Consider the following 16,777-nt stretch of genomic DNA (forward strand, 5'->3'; position numbering starts at 1 on the left):
CTACTCTCTAGCCTTAGAATATAGCCATTTCTGTAAACAGTTTAAAAATAGAACAAAACTGAAAATGCCAGCAAAAATCTGTTTGTGTACTCAAAGGCACTCTGTCTAAAGATGCAGAGACATTTTAGTGATTCAATCAACATTCAGTACATGATTTTTGAGGGCCTACTCCGGGTCAGGCTCTATTGCTTGGTAATGGAACAGTGAATATATCAGGAAAAAATCCCTGCCATTGTGGAATTTATATTTCTTTGAGATATAAGTATATATGACAGTGATGATGATGGTGATGATGATGACACCTATGATGATGATGAAGTGTCTGTATTGTATTTCAGAGAGAAATGCTAATGAGAAAAATAGAGGAAAACAATAGGTGCGTACTATCAGGGAGCATAATTTTATATGAGGTAGCGAACAAAGGTCTAACTGAGGTGACTTTTGAGTAAAGATCTAAAGGAGGTCAAAGAGTGAGTTGTGTTTTCTCTGAGAGAAGAGCCTTCAGACAGTGAGAGCAACAAAGGCGGGAGCCCTCTGGTGAGAGAAGCCGAGTGAGGAGGTCACTGTGACTCAGAGAGGTGAGAAGAGGAAGATAGTGGAGGCAAATAAAGTCAGAGGGGGCACGGGGCTCGTGGGTCATTTTAAAGACTCTGGCCTGTTCCCCGAGTGACACGGGAAACTACTGTGGGCTTGTGACCAACTGGTGTGCCACACTCTGACGTATGCTTTCACAATCACTGCGACTGCTGTAAAGGGTGGTCACTCTCAGTTCATGATGTGCGGATTATTTTTTTAATGAAATAAGAGGAGACGTTTTGACATATGAGAATTAGTCCAACAGAATATTTTCTGCTGGAGGAATTTCAACATATATCAATTACCAATTGTTTTACAAGCTTACTTTATGTTGTTGGAATTATTCAAGGTGGTTTGCTAAAAGGTAAATGATGTTATCTTCCTTCGAGAAACAATTTAACTCTAATATAAATTTAGTTTCATAAGAGAAAAATAAATAGTATGGAATTTGGAAGAAGAAACATTTGATTTAAGCTGTGGGATCTGGGACCAGTTCATAGATGGGAATATATTTGACTTAAACCAAGAAGGCATACTAGAAAATTGGCAGATTAAAAAAGGGAGAGAGACAGGTGTTCAAACAAAGGCACAAAAATGCCTTTTTGTTGAACATACTGAAAATGTACAAATACTGTGATATTGAGCATCCCTGTTTCACGGCAAATGTTCTACTTTTACTCAAATGCTCCCATGCCCTCCCATCCCCCCTCCCTGTGTATTTCAAGATAAAGGATTTCAATGTAGTACTGAAGAGGCAAGTGATCAGGTTGATGAAAGAAAGGGGTTTATTTTTTTCGCTCTCATGCCCCACTACTTCCTATTTCCCTCCACTCTCTCTGTCTCTAATGCTTTGTCCTGTTCCCTCTCCTGTCACCATACAATTCAATGTATGACTTGAATGTAGCACATAAATGTATGTTATTACTTATGTGTATAACGGACTTGATTTATTTTTTTTTAAAAAGGTGAGCATTTTCTAAATTCCTTAATCATAAAAAACTGCAAGGGTTCTCATTAATTTTTGTTTTCTCTGATTTAGTAATCCTGGACAGGACAAGTTTCTCAACTTAGTTATATTGTAGGTTCTGTGCATGACCAATACTTGGCTGAATGCTGTTTGTTAAGACGTCATTTAACTTTCAGTCTCCCCCTTTCTTGTTTCACTGATCTCTGCTATGGATTCATAAGAAGACTGCAAATTTGTCTTACCTTTATTAAACAGTTCTTAAATATATAAAGTGGTTTTTAAGAGATGGTTTGTTCATTTAACGACTTTTGGAAAGAAGGTTCTATTTTTAAATTTACTATTTAGTGGGAAAATACCTCAGAAGCTCTGAGATTATTTCCAGTTCCAAAGGGAGTCTATTTAGGATGACATTTGCACTTGAGAGGTGCTCCAGAAATGGGTTCATCTAGTTAACCTTCATCCGAATTGCCATCCTCTTCTTTAATTCTATGAAACAACTGGTAAAGGAGAAAATGTTAATTAGGAAGCTTTTCAAGATTAATTTTTTTCATTCTCAGAAAGTGAAGTGTTCTCCACTTTCCATGTTAAATAAGGTTCCTCGCTTGGCAACATGGGCTTTGCTGCAGTAATTGTATGCTCCCTGCACATACTCGATGGTGAAAAAGACAAGTGCAAAAAGCAATTTTTGTAACAGCCAACCAGAACAGCCTGTTCTGTTCCCAATAAATTAATGGATTTAACCTTGCAGCTGTAGCAGTGTTATTATGCAAATATTCCCTGAGTATTATGAAAACCAACTGATTCTCTATAGAGAAAGTTGTTTCTTTCTCCCTGAGAATTCTAAGTGACTAGATAATTGACACATTGTATAACCATGTTAAGTAAAGAAAAAAAAATGTTTTCAGTAAATCTACTGAGTTTCATTTTATGTTCCAATGTTTTCAGCAATTTACAGAGGCTTTTACTTAGAACAGTACTATTTAGCACAGTAAATTCAAGTGTCCACAGACAACCTCCTAGAAAAAGAAGAAATAAAAAGAATTGTATGGCTCTTTACTTTGTCTTATGTTGATTTTAGTTCATGCAGAAATTAAAATTTCCTTCAATGTAGTTCAAGTGTCGTGGTCTGCTCATGCTGAACGTCTTTGAAGCAGTCTGTTTGTGTTCTGATTTGTGATTGGCTAGACAATCGTGCACCAATTATTTGATCAAGCTATTAGGCACTTTGGTTTTTAGAGCTGATCTTAGATTTATACCACACATAAAACTCTTGCAGTTGAAAGTTCACTCTTGGTAATTGACCAGTTGTGAAGATCACTCCAAGTGCTCTTCACTGGATTGAAGTTCCATGGCTAATTAAGTCTTTGATGATTGAAAAATATTTAAAAAGAGAAAGTATAAGAGTGGGAACATTGATTGCTTCATTGTGGTAAAACTCCAGTCAGTCCATGGGGAAAATGATGGTCCTGGGAGTTAGTTCAGCCATTGTATATGAACAATTTGCATATCATAGTTTTGGTTTTATTATAGCCAATTTTCACCTATGTGATCTTTATATTGTTAAGTTATATAAAATCAATTTTTGCAAATGTATCCCAAAGTGTTTGTAAACCACTATGGACACATACATATATTAAGGATTATAATTATGGTGCTAGTATAATTGAAAGATCATTAGAATTGAAATCTGAAGTCCTAGATTTTGTGTTCTGATTTTTTTAACTTCTTAGAGACCTTTCCTTAATTTAAAAATAGCAATGCCTGAAAATAGATTTAAATTGGACAATATATGTAGAAGAGCCTTATAACCTTTGCATCACAAGAAAAATATATTATTACTCCTTGATGATACATTTTTAATCCTTACCCAAGGATATGTTTATTGCTTTTAGAGAGAGAGAGAAAGAAAGGAAAAAAAGAAAAAAAAAACATCCATTGGTTGCCTCCTGAATGGTGTGCAAGCCCCAACAAGGGATCAGATCAGCAACCTAGGTATGTGCCCTGACTGGGAATCAAATACATAACTTCTTGGTGTACGGACGATGTTTGAACTGAGCCGTCCATCCAGGGCTATTCTTAGTCTATATTTACGGTCACTAATTTTAAGCAAAACATTTATACACAATCATTTCAAGTTAATAATTCCTGCATTTGCATTCTAAACAAAATATTTTGACACCTTTGTTTCTGTTTTAAAACTTTTATAAAGTCAACTGGAAGACTGATTCAGCCGATACTAAATCATTGCCCCTAGAGGAAACACAGGACTTGGTTCCTGGGAGCCTCTGGTCACATTTTCCTCAATCAGTCAATGCCTAAGCTTGTTTTATGTGTGTGTGTGTTTAAAGACAACTTATATCCCTTGCAAGGGACATAAAGGAAAGAATAAACAAATGGGACCTCATCAAAATAAAAAGCTTCTGCAAGGCTAAAGAAAATAGCACCAAATTACAAAGAGAACCAACAGTATGGGAAAACATATTTGCCAATGATACCTCAGACAAGGGCCTGGTCTCCAAAATATATAAAGAACTCACACGACTCCACTCCAGGAAGACAAACAACACAGTTAAAAAATGGGCAAAGGACTTGAACAGGCACTTCTCCAAGGAAGACATACAGAGGGCCCAGAGACATATGAAAAGATGCTCAGCATCACTAGCCATCAGAGAGATGCAAATTAAAACCACAATGAGGTATCATCTCACACCAGTCAGAATGGCCAACATAAACAAATCCACAAACAAATGTTGGAGAGGATGTGGAGAAAAGGGAGCCCTCGTGCACTGTTGGTGGGAATGCAGACTGGTGAGGCCACTGTGGAAAACAGTATGGAATTTCCTCAGAAAACTACAAATGGAACTGCCCTTTGACCCAGTAATTCCGCTGCTGGGATTATACCCTAAGAACACTGAAACACCAATCCAAAAGAATCTGTGCACCCCAATGTTCATAGCAGCACAATTTACAATAGCCAAGTACTGGAAGCAACCTAAGTGCCCATCAGCAAACGAGTGGATCCAAAAACTATGGTATATTTACACAATGGAATTCTACGCAGCAGAGAGAAAGAAGGAGCTTATACCCTTTGCAACAGCATGGATGAAACTGGAGAGCATTATGCTAAGTGAAACAAGCCAGGAAGTGAGGGACAAATACCATATGATCTCACCTTTAACTGGAACATAAGCAATAGAAGGAAAAAGCAAACAAAATATAACCAGAGTCATTGAAGTTAAGAACAATCTAACAATAGCCAGGGCGGGGGTGGGGGGTGGGGGCAGGGACAGTGGGTAGAGGGGATTACAGGAACTACTATAAAGGACACATGGACAAAACCAAGGGGGAGGGTGGAGAGGGGGGAGGGAGGTGGGTTCAGCTGGGGTGGGGTGGAGGGATGGGGAGAAAAGGCACACAACTCTAATTGAATAACAATAAAAAATTAAAAATTAAAAAAAGACAACTTATGTAATGGATATTGTTAATTCATTAATGTTGAACTCATGGCTAATGGCAAGGTAAGTCATGACTGAAGTTTATGTAACACATGCATTTTTTCCATAAAGTCCCTTATAGTTTCTTGTTCTTAGGAATACCAGACAGTACTTCAGCTCTACACTTCAGGGCCATTTTAAAGAGCAAAATCACACACACACACACACACACACACACACAGGCACAAAAAAAAAGCAAAAAAATGGTACTAAATAGACAACAAAAAGGACACGTATGTATGAGAGCTGAAATAAGAAGCCGAATGTCTCTCTGTTCATCTCAGCTGGAAATTTGCACATAGGGTTATAAAAAATTTTTATCCCCCTTCACATATGAAGATCTTTAAGTGACAACAAAAGCATAGCAAATTAGAAGTAAATTTTAGAGAGTAGGTGAATTCATAAACACAAATCCACAATTAACAAGGTTAGATTGTATGTCTTTAGCTGAAGTGCTTCTCAAGCTCTAAGTTGGTAAATGTCAGATTCCTGAGCCCACCCCCTGAGCTTCTTATTTAGTAGGTTTGTCGTAGGGCCTGAGAATTCGCATTTTTAACTAGATCGTTGTTGATGATGATAATGCCAGATCATGGGACAGATGCATTTTGCAGAACTCTTTCTTAGTAAACAGATAATAAGAATTCTCTAAGGCATTTAACTTCCTGGAATTGCCAGCTCAAAATTTGTGCTAAATTGCTAAGTCACACTTTAGGCTTACTTTTAATTTTATATTATGTTTTCCAAATTGGCTGCACAAGTTTACATTCCATAACAGCAGTATTATGATTGTTCTATATTGTTACCAGTATTTATTATCAGAACTTTTCATTTTTTCCAGTGATATGATTTTTATTTGCATTTCTTTAATCACTGAAGAAGTCGAACACCTTTCCAGTATGTTTTTGCCTTATATATTTTCCCTTTTGCAAAGTACCTTTGCAAAACTTTTGCCCATTTGCCATTGGGCTATGTCAGTGGACTAAGTTATGTTTGTATAGTAAGTGCATACATGTTTAGAACTGTTGTATCTCCTTGGTGCATTGTACTTTTTGTTATTATATATTGACCCTCTTTATTTCTAGCAAATTTTGTTTGTCATATATTCTAAGTTGAAAATTATTTTCTGTTACAACATCACAGACATAATCAACTTTTGATGCTTTTACAAAGTAAGCTGTCACTTTGCTATTTATGTGAACACTGTCTACTTTTTTTAAAAACAATTTCTTTCTTTTTGTTCTTCACAGTTACTGTACTGTTTAGATAGGAATCTGTTTATTTATACTGGGTAGACTTCACTGAGCTCCCTAAATCTTTGGTCGGTGTCTTTGATCAGTTTGGAAAATTCTGGTTCCTTACCTTTTCTAACATTGCCTGTGTTCTGTTCTCTCTTCTCCATCTGTCAGTCCAAAATAACTTGTAACTTTCTCTCTCCATCCTTTATTTCTTAATTCCTCTTGCACATATTCCATCTCCTTGTCTTCCCATGCAGCTTTGTGGATAACTTCTTCATGTATACTTTATAGGTCCCTCATCAACTTTGTCTAAAGAGCTATGGAAACATGAAATTTTAAATAAATTTTAAAAAGATTTTATTATTCATTTTTAGAGAGAGGAGAAGGAAGGGAGAAAGAGAAGGAAAGAAACATTGATGTGTGAGAGAAACATCGATCAGTTAGTTATCTCTCCCACGCGCCCAACTGGGGACCTGGCCTGCATGCCAGACCTGTGTGTCCCCTGACCCCCTGACTGGGATGCTAACTGGCAACCTTTTGGGATGTGGGATGATGCTCAGCCCACTGAGCCACACCAGTCAGGGCTGAAACTTATGAAATTTTAAATTTCATTATGTTTTTAATTCTAAAATTTCTATTTGGTCTTGTAATACATATACTGATTCATAGTAAATTTTATGTATTTCTATAAACACAATTACTTTATATTCTGTGGCTAGCAATGCTAATTTTAAATTACATGTGTAGATCACATTTGTGATTCACATTATACCATTTTTGCTGTGTGTAATGCACACTTCTTGCCCAAATTTTTGAGGGAAACGATGAGCATTATACATGGGTATAATAATTGTTGTAATAATTCCGTGTATAATGAGCACAGAAACATGGGTGTGAATTATACACAGCAAAATACATTTCTACTGGTTAATGTTGCCCTAGCAATTATGCAGCTTTCTAGAGTCTAGACTAGACCATGAGGTGAAGGAAGAACATAGAATTTTGGGAACCTATAACCAAAGACCTGACCTGAATGAACTCCCCTGGACTTTTTAAATTTGTGACTGAACCCTCTATAATGTAGCAGAGAAGAAGATGTTGGAGGAGACCCAGGCAGTGGATTAATAAACACGTATCCAAGTAATATGTCATCAGGTCATGGTAAATGCTATAAAAAATAAAGCTGAGGTAACAGAGAATAATTGTATCACTGAGTGGGTAGTTATAATAAATTGTTCAGGGAAGATATATCTGGTGAGGGGAAATTTCAGCAGAAACTAAATAAGGTGAGGGTGAAATCATATAGCTATTCATTTGATGGTAGAATAGCATGTGCAATAAGGGGATATAAGTGTACTCTTAACAGCAGAGCTAGCAGTGTGAATTTTAACAGCTCATGAGGAAACATTCTGGCACTAATTATTAAAAGTGAAAATACATAAATTTTTGCCCCACAATCCCACCTTAGAGATTCTTCCCCGTAGGGAAAGGCCATTAAATACATTAATATTTATTATATATATATATACACACACACACACACACTGATGACTACTGCAGCACTGTTTTTTTAATTTAATCTTTACTGTATTTTTTCCATTACTATTTAGTCCCCTTATACTCCCTCCCCCCAGCAATCACCACATTCTTGTCCATGTCCATGAGTCCTTTTCCCTTTCGCTCAATCCCTCCACCTCCTAATCTCCCCCCTCCTTACCCGTCACCCTGCTCTCCATCTATGAGTCTGTCTCTGTTTTACTTGTCCGTTCAGTTTGCTCATTAGAGTCCTCATATGCGTGAAATCATATGGCATTTGTCTTTCTCTGACTGGCCTATTTCACTTGGCATAATGTGGGGCATTTACACATTGGAATTCTACTTGGCCATAAAAAAGGAGAAGTTTTACCTTTTGCAATAGTATGTATGACGGCACTGTTTTTAGTGCCAAAAGACTGAACATGAAGTACCGTATTTTTTGGACTATAAGATGCATCAGACCATAAGATGCATGTAGGTTTTAGAGGAGGAAAATAGGGGAAAAAAACTCACTCCACCACTGCCCCCCCCAGTGAGCCAGGTAAGCTACATTTGGACTATTACACACACCCCCATTTTCCTCCCAAGTTTGTGGGGGGGAGGTGCTTCTTATAGTCTGAAAAATACGGTAAATGTCTATCAATAGAAGTGCAGGGCAGAATAAATTCGTTTACTGTATCATGCAATATACAGCCACAAAATATGATCTATAGACATCATTATTAATACCGGAGAGGTCCATGTGGCTTTTTTGAGTCAAAATATCAAGATGTAAAAAGCTCTATATTATGATTCTGTTTTTAAACAAACAAAATGCAGAATATATCCCTACAAATGAATAAGTGTATACATTTAAAAATACATATATATCTAACTTTATCACCACCGAGAAAAATAATGAGATTTGTATATTGGCTTACTAATATAAATTACTGATGGTAAGAAGAACAAACCAAAAACATGAAAGAAAATATAATGCATTATAGACTTTCATGATATGTTCACATTTATTCAGCTTGGTGAAAGTGTATATACCACATAAATACACAAATACATATTAACATTCTTTTATTATGTCTTAGATCTTTAGACAACGTGGTCCTTGATGAAAAAGAAAAAATATAAAAATAATATATTTGATTGGTCACATTTGCTCATTGGTATTTAATAAACTTAAAATAAATAATCCACTCCCCACCCCAAAAAACCTACTGCTACCACCAATAAAAATCTTATTCACTTTAGGGAAAACAAAGTAACAAAAATATTTATCTAAATAGCCCTTGGAGTAAAGAGAAATTTAGAATGATGAAAAGCAGAAGATATTACAAAAAATACCTTCAGTTAATACAGCTAAAGCTGCACTGAGAGAAAATATATAAGCATAAATATTTATTTTATTAAAAGACTGAACACAAGTAATCTGAGCAGTCTAATTAATAATAAGGCAAAAAATTTAAAAAGCACAAAATACTTGATAAAAATAAAACTAATAGATAAATGTATAGAAATGATAAAAATAAAACTTGGTACTTTGGATGTATTAAATCAGAGATTGATAATTTCAATTATCATTTGTGTCAAATAATAAGACACCAAAAGAAAATATATAGTAGGGTATGAAAAGTGCAGAAGAGGTATGGAAGACTTCAAAATAATTATGAGATTATAAGATATTTATATAATATTGTTTAAAAATTACAGATACTGAAAATTTTTAAAATTCTAAATAAATAAAATGTTAGCAAGTCAAAAGATATTGGACTAATTAAAGGTCTAGTAGTACTTGTTTTAGTAATGCAAAGATAAGTTTATATTGGAAAATGAGAAAATTAGAAATGCATTGGTATTATCTATTATAACATCAAATTAACATACAGAACAAATATGAATTTATGTATAGAAGTTGGGAAGCATTTTATAAAATGTATTAACATATTTTTGAATTTGAAAATATAAGTACAAAATTAAACAAGACAAGCTACCTGAATATGATAAAGACTTTTGCTAAAAATCAACATTAACTTCATTATTATAGCTACATATTGAAGAATTTACAGTTATAATTGAGAAGGCTAAGACATGAAGGTCAACCATCAACATTTTTATTCAACATTATTTTTTAGGTCGTTGCTAATGCAATTGCTACACATACACACAATATGTGATATTAATAATGGGAAAGGAGAGACAGAATTGGTATTTGAAGATGATTCAATAGTATGCCTAGAAAACTAATGCCAGGTTAGAACAAATAAACAAGTAAAGGAAATTGATAAAAGAAAAATATTTAAAAATATATACCTTTACTATGATAATCCTTTAAAAATTACAATTTAAAATAAAAATTTTATTTATAAAAAGAAATAAAGTTATAAAAACTTAAATTACAAATGGCTCAGAATCAAAAAGTTTACTATATTATATTATTAAAGGATAGAAAATAATGCCAATATTTGTAGATGATTGCTTGGTATGAAAACATTTTTTCAAAATGAAGTGACTTAACACTTGAATTAAAATTAGTTCCAAATTTTTATGGTGACATATGGTCTCATGTTTTGGAGCTTAAGAAAAGCATGGGAGGATACAGCAGACTATGCACATCCATTACTTAAATCTGGTGGAAATAGAAAGGGTAGGGAAATGCTATGTATGCTTTATACATTGCTATACTAAGTTGTTTCTCAATGCTTTTCACTTTTGTCAAAATATAATAGCATTTTGTTGTCGTTAACAATGTGTGAGCTTTGGATGTAGACAACTTCTATACTTGTCCGTGCTTATTCTTTATTTGCTAACGCCATTTCTTTGGGAAATTCACTTTACCCATCTAAGCCTCAACTTCCTTATCTTTAACATGGGGATAACAATGGTTATTACCTCTATGGTTGATGTGAGGATTAAATAAACTGTATGCGTATCTAAGGGCACAGATTAGCAGAATGAACACTCTTAGTAAGTGGAAACCATCCTGTCTTGTATAAAAGGGGCCTTGTTCTCATGGTGCTTCCTGTCCAAACTGTTTAACAGTTTCCCCCAGGCAGCTATGGTGTAAGGGGAAAGGTGTCAGGTTTTAAATGCATGAGTATTGAACCTAGTTAAGTTGAAATTGGCACATTTCTGCATAAGTAAAAGTGTTTTTAAAATAGTTGATGATCATGCTATTATTTAGCTAACTTTCAAAAATTTTTATTATAGGCATCCTGACAAATTTATATTTGTAACCTAATAAAATAATGGCTAAGCCAATCAAGCTGTGGGAGTTGAAATTTTGCTATTTCTTGACTTACATGGAGGCCTGTGATATTCCTGGCCTGACCAGACACTTATTTAGGGAAAAGGTACATTATCTTAGTACCTCCTGCTCACCCAAAATGGTTGATGAAATGTGTTCTTGGAACTATATATATGACCCTCACCTTCACAATGCATGGAGATGGAAATTAGTCTTCAGATCATGGACACTGGCATATCATTTAACTCCATTTTATCAATAATATGTTTTAGTTCATTTCCAAGGTATTTCATTCTTGAAACACACTAAAAAAACTAGGAAAATAACCAGGTGTTTCATACTGACAGGTAATGTGAACAATTTTAATGTTAAACCACTTCATAGCAATTTCTTTTACAATATTTAAAAGTGTTATGAAAAAGGGGAAGGGACAGGCAAAGGAACACAAACAGAGGACTCTTGGGCACAGACAATGAGGAGGATTGACTGTGGGAGTAGGGGGTGATGGGGTAGGGGGGAGCAATGTGGAAAAGGCAGGGCAACTGTGGCTGAACAACAATACATAAAAAAAGTGTTATGAAAATTGCTTTTGTTTCTTTGTAGTAGATTTAAATACACTTTGATTAAATCATATACGATATACATTTAACCTTAAAGTTAACATCCCACTTAAAAGAATTCCAACATTTGAATGGAAATCTATTTTCTTTTAAATCCAAAACTCATGAATATCCAGTGCTAGGTGGTAGCCGCCACATGTGAAAAACTTTTGCCCTATGCCCAGGCATGTTCCAATCCCTCTTGTCACCATGATACTCCTCCCATTCAAAAGGGCACTATTTTAATTACACTTGTTTATTACTTAATTTTTTTTTATTGTGACAGTGGTCTGAGAACAATTATTCTAGGAAGGACTCCTGATTTTGCCCATGTTATTGTTTTACAACTTAGTTGACTACCATCCTGTGACAAAATGTATTGTCATTATAGTTTATCACATTTCCCTTATTTTATTTTCAGTATGAAAGTCCAGACTCAACTGGCTATGACTGCTTTTGGATATTTTGAGTCATGTTCAAAACTGATGCTCTAAAAACTGAAAATGCACACAATGGCTTGGAGAGTAATATGATGAAAATGCATGAATTTTGGTCATGAGATTTTTTTTAAAAGGACATAATAAGTGGTGTAAATAGAGTATTCATTCATTGAAGAATTTTTTAAAGATTTTACTTATTTTATTTTATTGGGTGGGGAAGGCGGGGAAAAAGAGAGGGAGAGAAACATCACTGTGTGGTTGCCTCTCACAGGCCCTCAACTGGGGACCTGGTCCGCAACCCCGGCATGTGCCCTGACTGGGAATGGAACCAGCAACCCTTTGGTTCACAGGCTGGTGCTCAATCCGCTGAGCCACACCAGCCAGGGCTGAAGAATTTTTTTTTTTAATGCCAAAAGGTAAGAATAGTATAGGAAATGTAGAAGCCAAAGAACTTATAAGTATGACTCATGGACATGAACTACAGTGGGGGAATGTGGGAGGGAGGGGGTGGGCAGGATGGAGTGGAGTGAAGGGGGGAAATGGGACAACTGTAATAGCATAATCAATACATATATTTAAAAAGTAATTAAAAAATAAAAATAAAAACAAAAAACCAAAATCCTAACGCTGTAATTATATTGAAGAAGGACATAGAACCCATATGTCCACTTTTGTATATCTTGCGTTCTAACAGGGATACTAATATCAATTAGGTAAATCACACACACACATAAAAATACATACATACATACATACATAGATGCATACATACATACATACATACATACATACGAGGAGCAGGTTTTCTATAGCCTGATGTGGGTGGGTAGGGCATAACTGAGAAGAGGAAAGTGCATTTCAATCAGAGGGAACAGAATAAGTGGGAGGCACTGAGCAACTGAGGGAATGCTGGCCTGGAGAGACAGAGGGGCAGCAGGGAGATAGATGAGAGAACAGAGTGGGCCTGGCAGTCCCACAGAAGGTTTCAAGTCAAGGAGGACCAGTGCCTGGCACACAGAACTCAATGACTGTTAGGTTCCTTCTTGTTGTCAGTAGCTACCCATAATCTATTAAAATTATCTGGGGATTTTTATGTAACACATACATGTCTTGCCATATATAAAAATTTAAAACAGAATTTTAAATTTATGCTGATGATTAAATAGTGTATAACACATTATGAGATATAAATTTAGATGCCCCTTAATTCATTCCTTTTTTTTCCTTAGAAACTCAGCAAGAATTTTAGCTAACCAGTTCAAGATGAAAACAAAGCTTACTTTTATACTAATATTTATCAATCTCTTCATGGTATTAACAATATGATTATACATTGGATGTGATAGTAGAATATTAAATTAATTTACTCATTTTAAAATTAATGACTGATTTAAATTTAAATGTTGCCTATAATTAATTTTCACAGCTCATAAAGAAATACTGGACATCTACCAAATTGCATTTGAATAATCTCTCCTGTTCCTGAGTACAAGAATTCCATGCATATTAGCAGCAAGCCTTAGCAGGCATTGGGGCTTCAACCTATCATGCAGTGGTTCCTCAGTTCCTTCTAAAAACAGCTCCTCCCCAATGTTCTGCTCTTTGTTACTAGATGTAACCTATATGTAGGATGTTGCAGTTCTGAAATTGAAGATGATTATTATCATGATAATTTGGTATACTCCTGTTGTGAGGGTGTATACCATTTAAATACCTCAGCACCAGTTCATTGATTTTGTTGAGGGTCAAAGTTAGAAGCACCATCAATAATCTCAATACAACATAATGCTATGCATGGTAGAAAATTTAAACATTTATTTGCTGAGTTGACTCTTACAGTGTCAAGGGGGAAAGTACAGTTAATAGGATAACAAGTACCTATGGTCATATTTAAGCAGATTTAGCATGAAGACTCATGATATTTACATGTCCTCATCATATTTTTGGTTTCTTTTATTATGTATAAGCATAAGAAATCATTTTCTATTTTAAATACTCTATTTTATCATTGCAACAACAAATACTACAAAACAAATATTAAAATTTTTAAAAAGGTGTTTTACTAATTATGGAATGCCTGCTTGGTATTAGACTCTGAAAGAAGCCCAAATATCCACTTAAATAAAAAATTCAAGATAACCCAAAATTTAACCAGAGGTAATAGTGCCCAAAATGAACCTATTTTAACCACCTATCTTCTTGGGTTTTAGTATGCTTTTTAACATTATATAATAAAAAAAAAGTCAAGGTAAGAAAAAAACCCCAAAATTATAAGATAGTAACAAATAGTAAATAAACTTTAATTCCATGATACAATTATGATTTACATATATTGATAAATATATAGAACTACAATAGATATAGATAGATAGATAGATAGATAGATAGATAGATAGATAGATAGATGGTAGGTAGATAGATGGTAGGCAGATATGTGTTGTGCATGGAATTAAGTATATTTCTTTTTAACATTCTGGAGCCATTTGGTATTTCCTGAAGTTTGCCTTGGTACCATATGAATGGAAAATATATAAGTAACTTTTACAAAAGAAATGGTAGTTCAACTTGACAATTTTTAATCTTACTTTAATACTGTGAGACCAATATTCATCATACTGTGCATTCAATTTAAAGTGAAAATGAAAATCCATTTTTTGAGCTATAGAATGTTCAAAGCTCAGGTTGTCTAAAATAGCTTAGATTTTTAACATTGTGTTAGAAAGAGTTTTCAAGGAAACATTTACATTCATTTCAATGTTTAATTTTTGTTAGGTTTCAATGTATTACATTTAGGAAATATATAGTCTTTAATTTTTTTTCTCATATGCAGGTACTTACTAATAGATGTTTGTCATTTCTGCCAATAATTTTACGTTAAAATCACACATTTTCCTTACACATCAATTTCTTTGTAATATACTAGATGCACATTTTTTCTAAAAATAAGGTCCTGAAATGGTATAAATTACAGTTATTGAACCCTTATGCATCATGCTTTTATTGATAGTATTTGTGGAGTTTCAGCTGGTTTAATTAATAAATATTTTCTTTATTTGATCAACACAAATTAAAGATTACATGTTTAAACAGTTATTCAAACTTCTTAAAGGAATAAGTAGCCATAAACCCTTGCAAAATATCAGTTTACAAAGATACAAGTGTGATTCATAAGTTAAGGTCATATATTCATTGACATTGTTCCTACTGGTTTCTGTTAATCCTATCATAAAATTTAATTCAAGTATTGTAAGCCACTTTGTTTAACTATATGTAGCCATAATGAATATAATTGAATTACTTTAAACTACTCAGACTTTGCAGTTATTCTAAATGTCTTCACTTAGTGAGTTTTTTATGCATTTTTAAAATAAGCTGTAATCAAATTAAACAGTGTTTCATTTTCTATACTTTTCTTAGACTAATATAGCAGCTTATTGAAGAGAAATCATCTTTTTCTTTATTGTTGTTCAATTACAGTTGTCCCCATTTTCCCCCATTGCTCTCCCCTGCCCTACCAACCTCCCCCACCTCATCAGTCCCTAACCTGTGATCCATTACCATGGGTCATTTATACATTTTCCTTGACTTTACCCTTCCCCTTCTTTCCCCTGTAATCCCCCTCCCTACTCCCCTCTGGTCACTGCCAGTTTATTCTTGACTTCCATGTCTCTGGTTCTATTTTGCTCATTTGTTTTGTTCATTAGATTCCACTTATAAGTGAGTTCATAACGGTATTTGTCTTTTACCACCTGGCTTAGTTCACTTCGCATAATGCTCTCTAGTTCCATCCATGCTGTCATGAATGGTAGGAGTTCCTTCTTTCTTCCTGCTGAGTAGTATTCCAATGTTAAACATATCATGGTTTGGGGATCCACGCATTTACTGATGGGCCCTTAGGTTGTTTCTAGCCCTTGGCTACTGTAAATAATGCTTCTATAAACATTGGGGTGCATAGGCTCTTTTGAATTGGTGTTTCAGGATTCTTAGGGTATAATCCCAGCAGTGGGGTCCCTGGATCACAAAGCAGTTCCATCTTTAGTTTTTTGAGGAAATTTCATACTGTTTCCACAGTGGTTGCACCAGTGCATCCCCACCAACAGTGCACAAGGGTTCCCTTTTCTCCACATCCTCATCTGCACTTGTTTGTTGATTTGTTAATGATGGCCATTCTGACTGGTGTGAAGCGGTATCTCATTGTGGTTTTATTGTATGTCTCTCTGATTGCTAGCAATTTTGAGTATCCTTTCATATTTTATGTGCCCTCTGTATGTCCTCCTTGGAGAAGTGTCTGTTCAAGTCATTTGCCCATTCTTTAATTGTACTGTTTGTCTTCCTGATGTTGAATCATATGAGTTCTTTATATATTTTGGAGATCAAACCCTTGTCCAAGATATCATTGGCACATATGTTTTCCCATACAGTTGGTTCCCTTTTCATTTTTATGATTGTGTTCTATAAATTATAGATGGTACCTCAGATATGGCAGTTATGTTTTGCTTAAATGTGTAGTCTTTTAAAATTCAAAACACATTTCTGAACTAAATTATTAGAAAATTCTGAATGGAAGTTTATTTTCTTCTTTTGTAAGGAGCCTGACTCAAACCAACAAGCTATACCATATTTAACATAGAGACACTAGGTGAACTCCCATTAAAGTCAGAAAAAAAGACAAGAGTTTTCATGTCACCTGGC

At 34.7% G+C, this 16,777-nt stretch overlaps 1 protein-coding gene across 3 annotated transcripts in view; it reads left to right on the forward strand.

Annotated features, from left to right (window-relative positions):
* NAALADL2 (N-acetylated alpha-linked acidic dipeptidase like 2) overlaps nt 1-16,777 on the forward strand; it is a 1,136,857-nt gene that overhangs the window by 150,560 nt on the left and 969,520 nt on the right. For 2 of the 3 annotated variants that reach the window (XM_053918088.1, XM_053918087.1), the window contains exon 3: nt 3,436-3,535. The exons of the other annotated variant lie outside the window; for it this stretch is intronic. The gene's annotated coding sequence lies outside the window, so the exon portion shown is untranslated. The remainder of the gene's footprint in view (nt 1-3,435; nt 3,536-16,777) is intronic. 3 annotated transcript variants of the gene reach the window in all.

Source organism: Desmodus rotundus, chromosome 2 (assembly GCF_022682495.2).
Source record: "Desmodus rotundus isolate HL8 chromosome 2, HLdesRot8A.1, whole genome shotgun sequence".
Taxonomy (NCBI): Eukaryota; Metazoa; Chordata; class Mammalia; order Chiroptera; family Phyllostomidae; genus Desmodus; species Desmodus rotundus.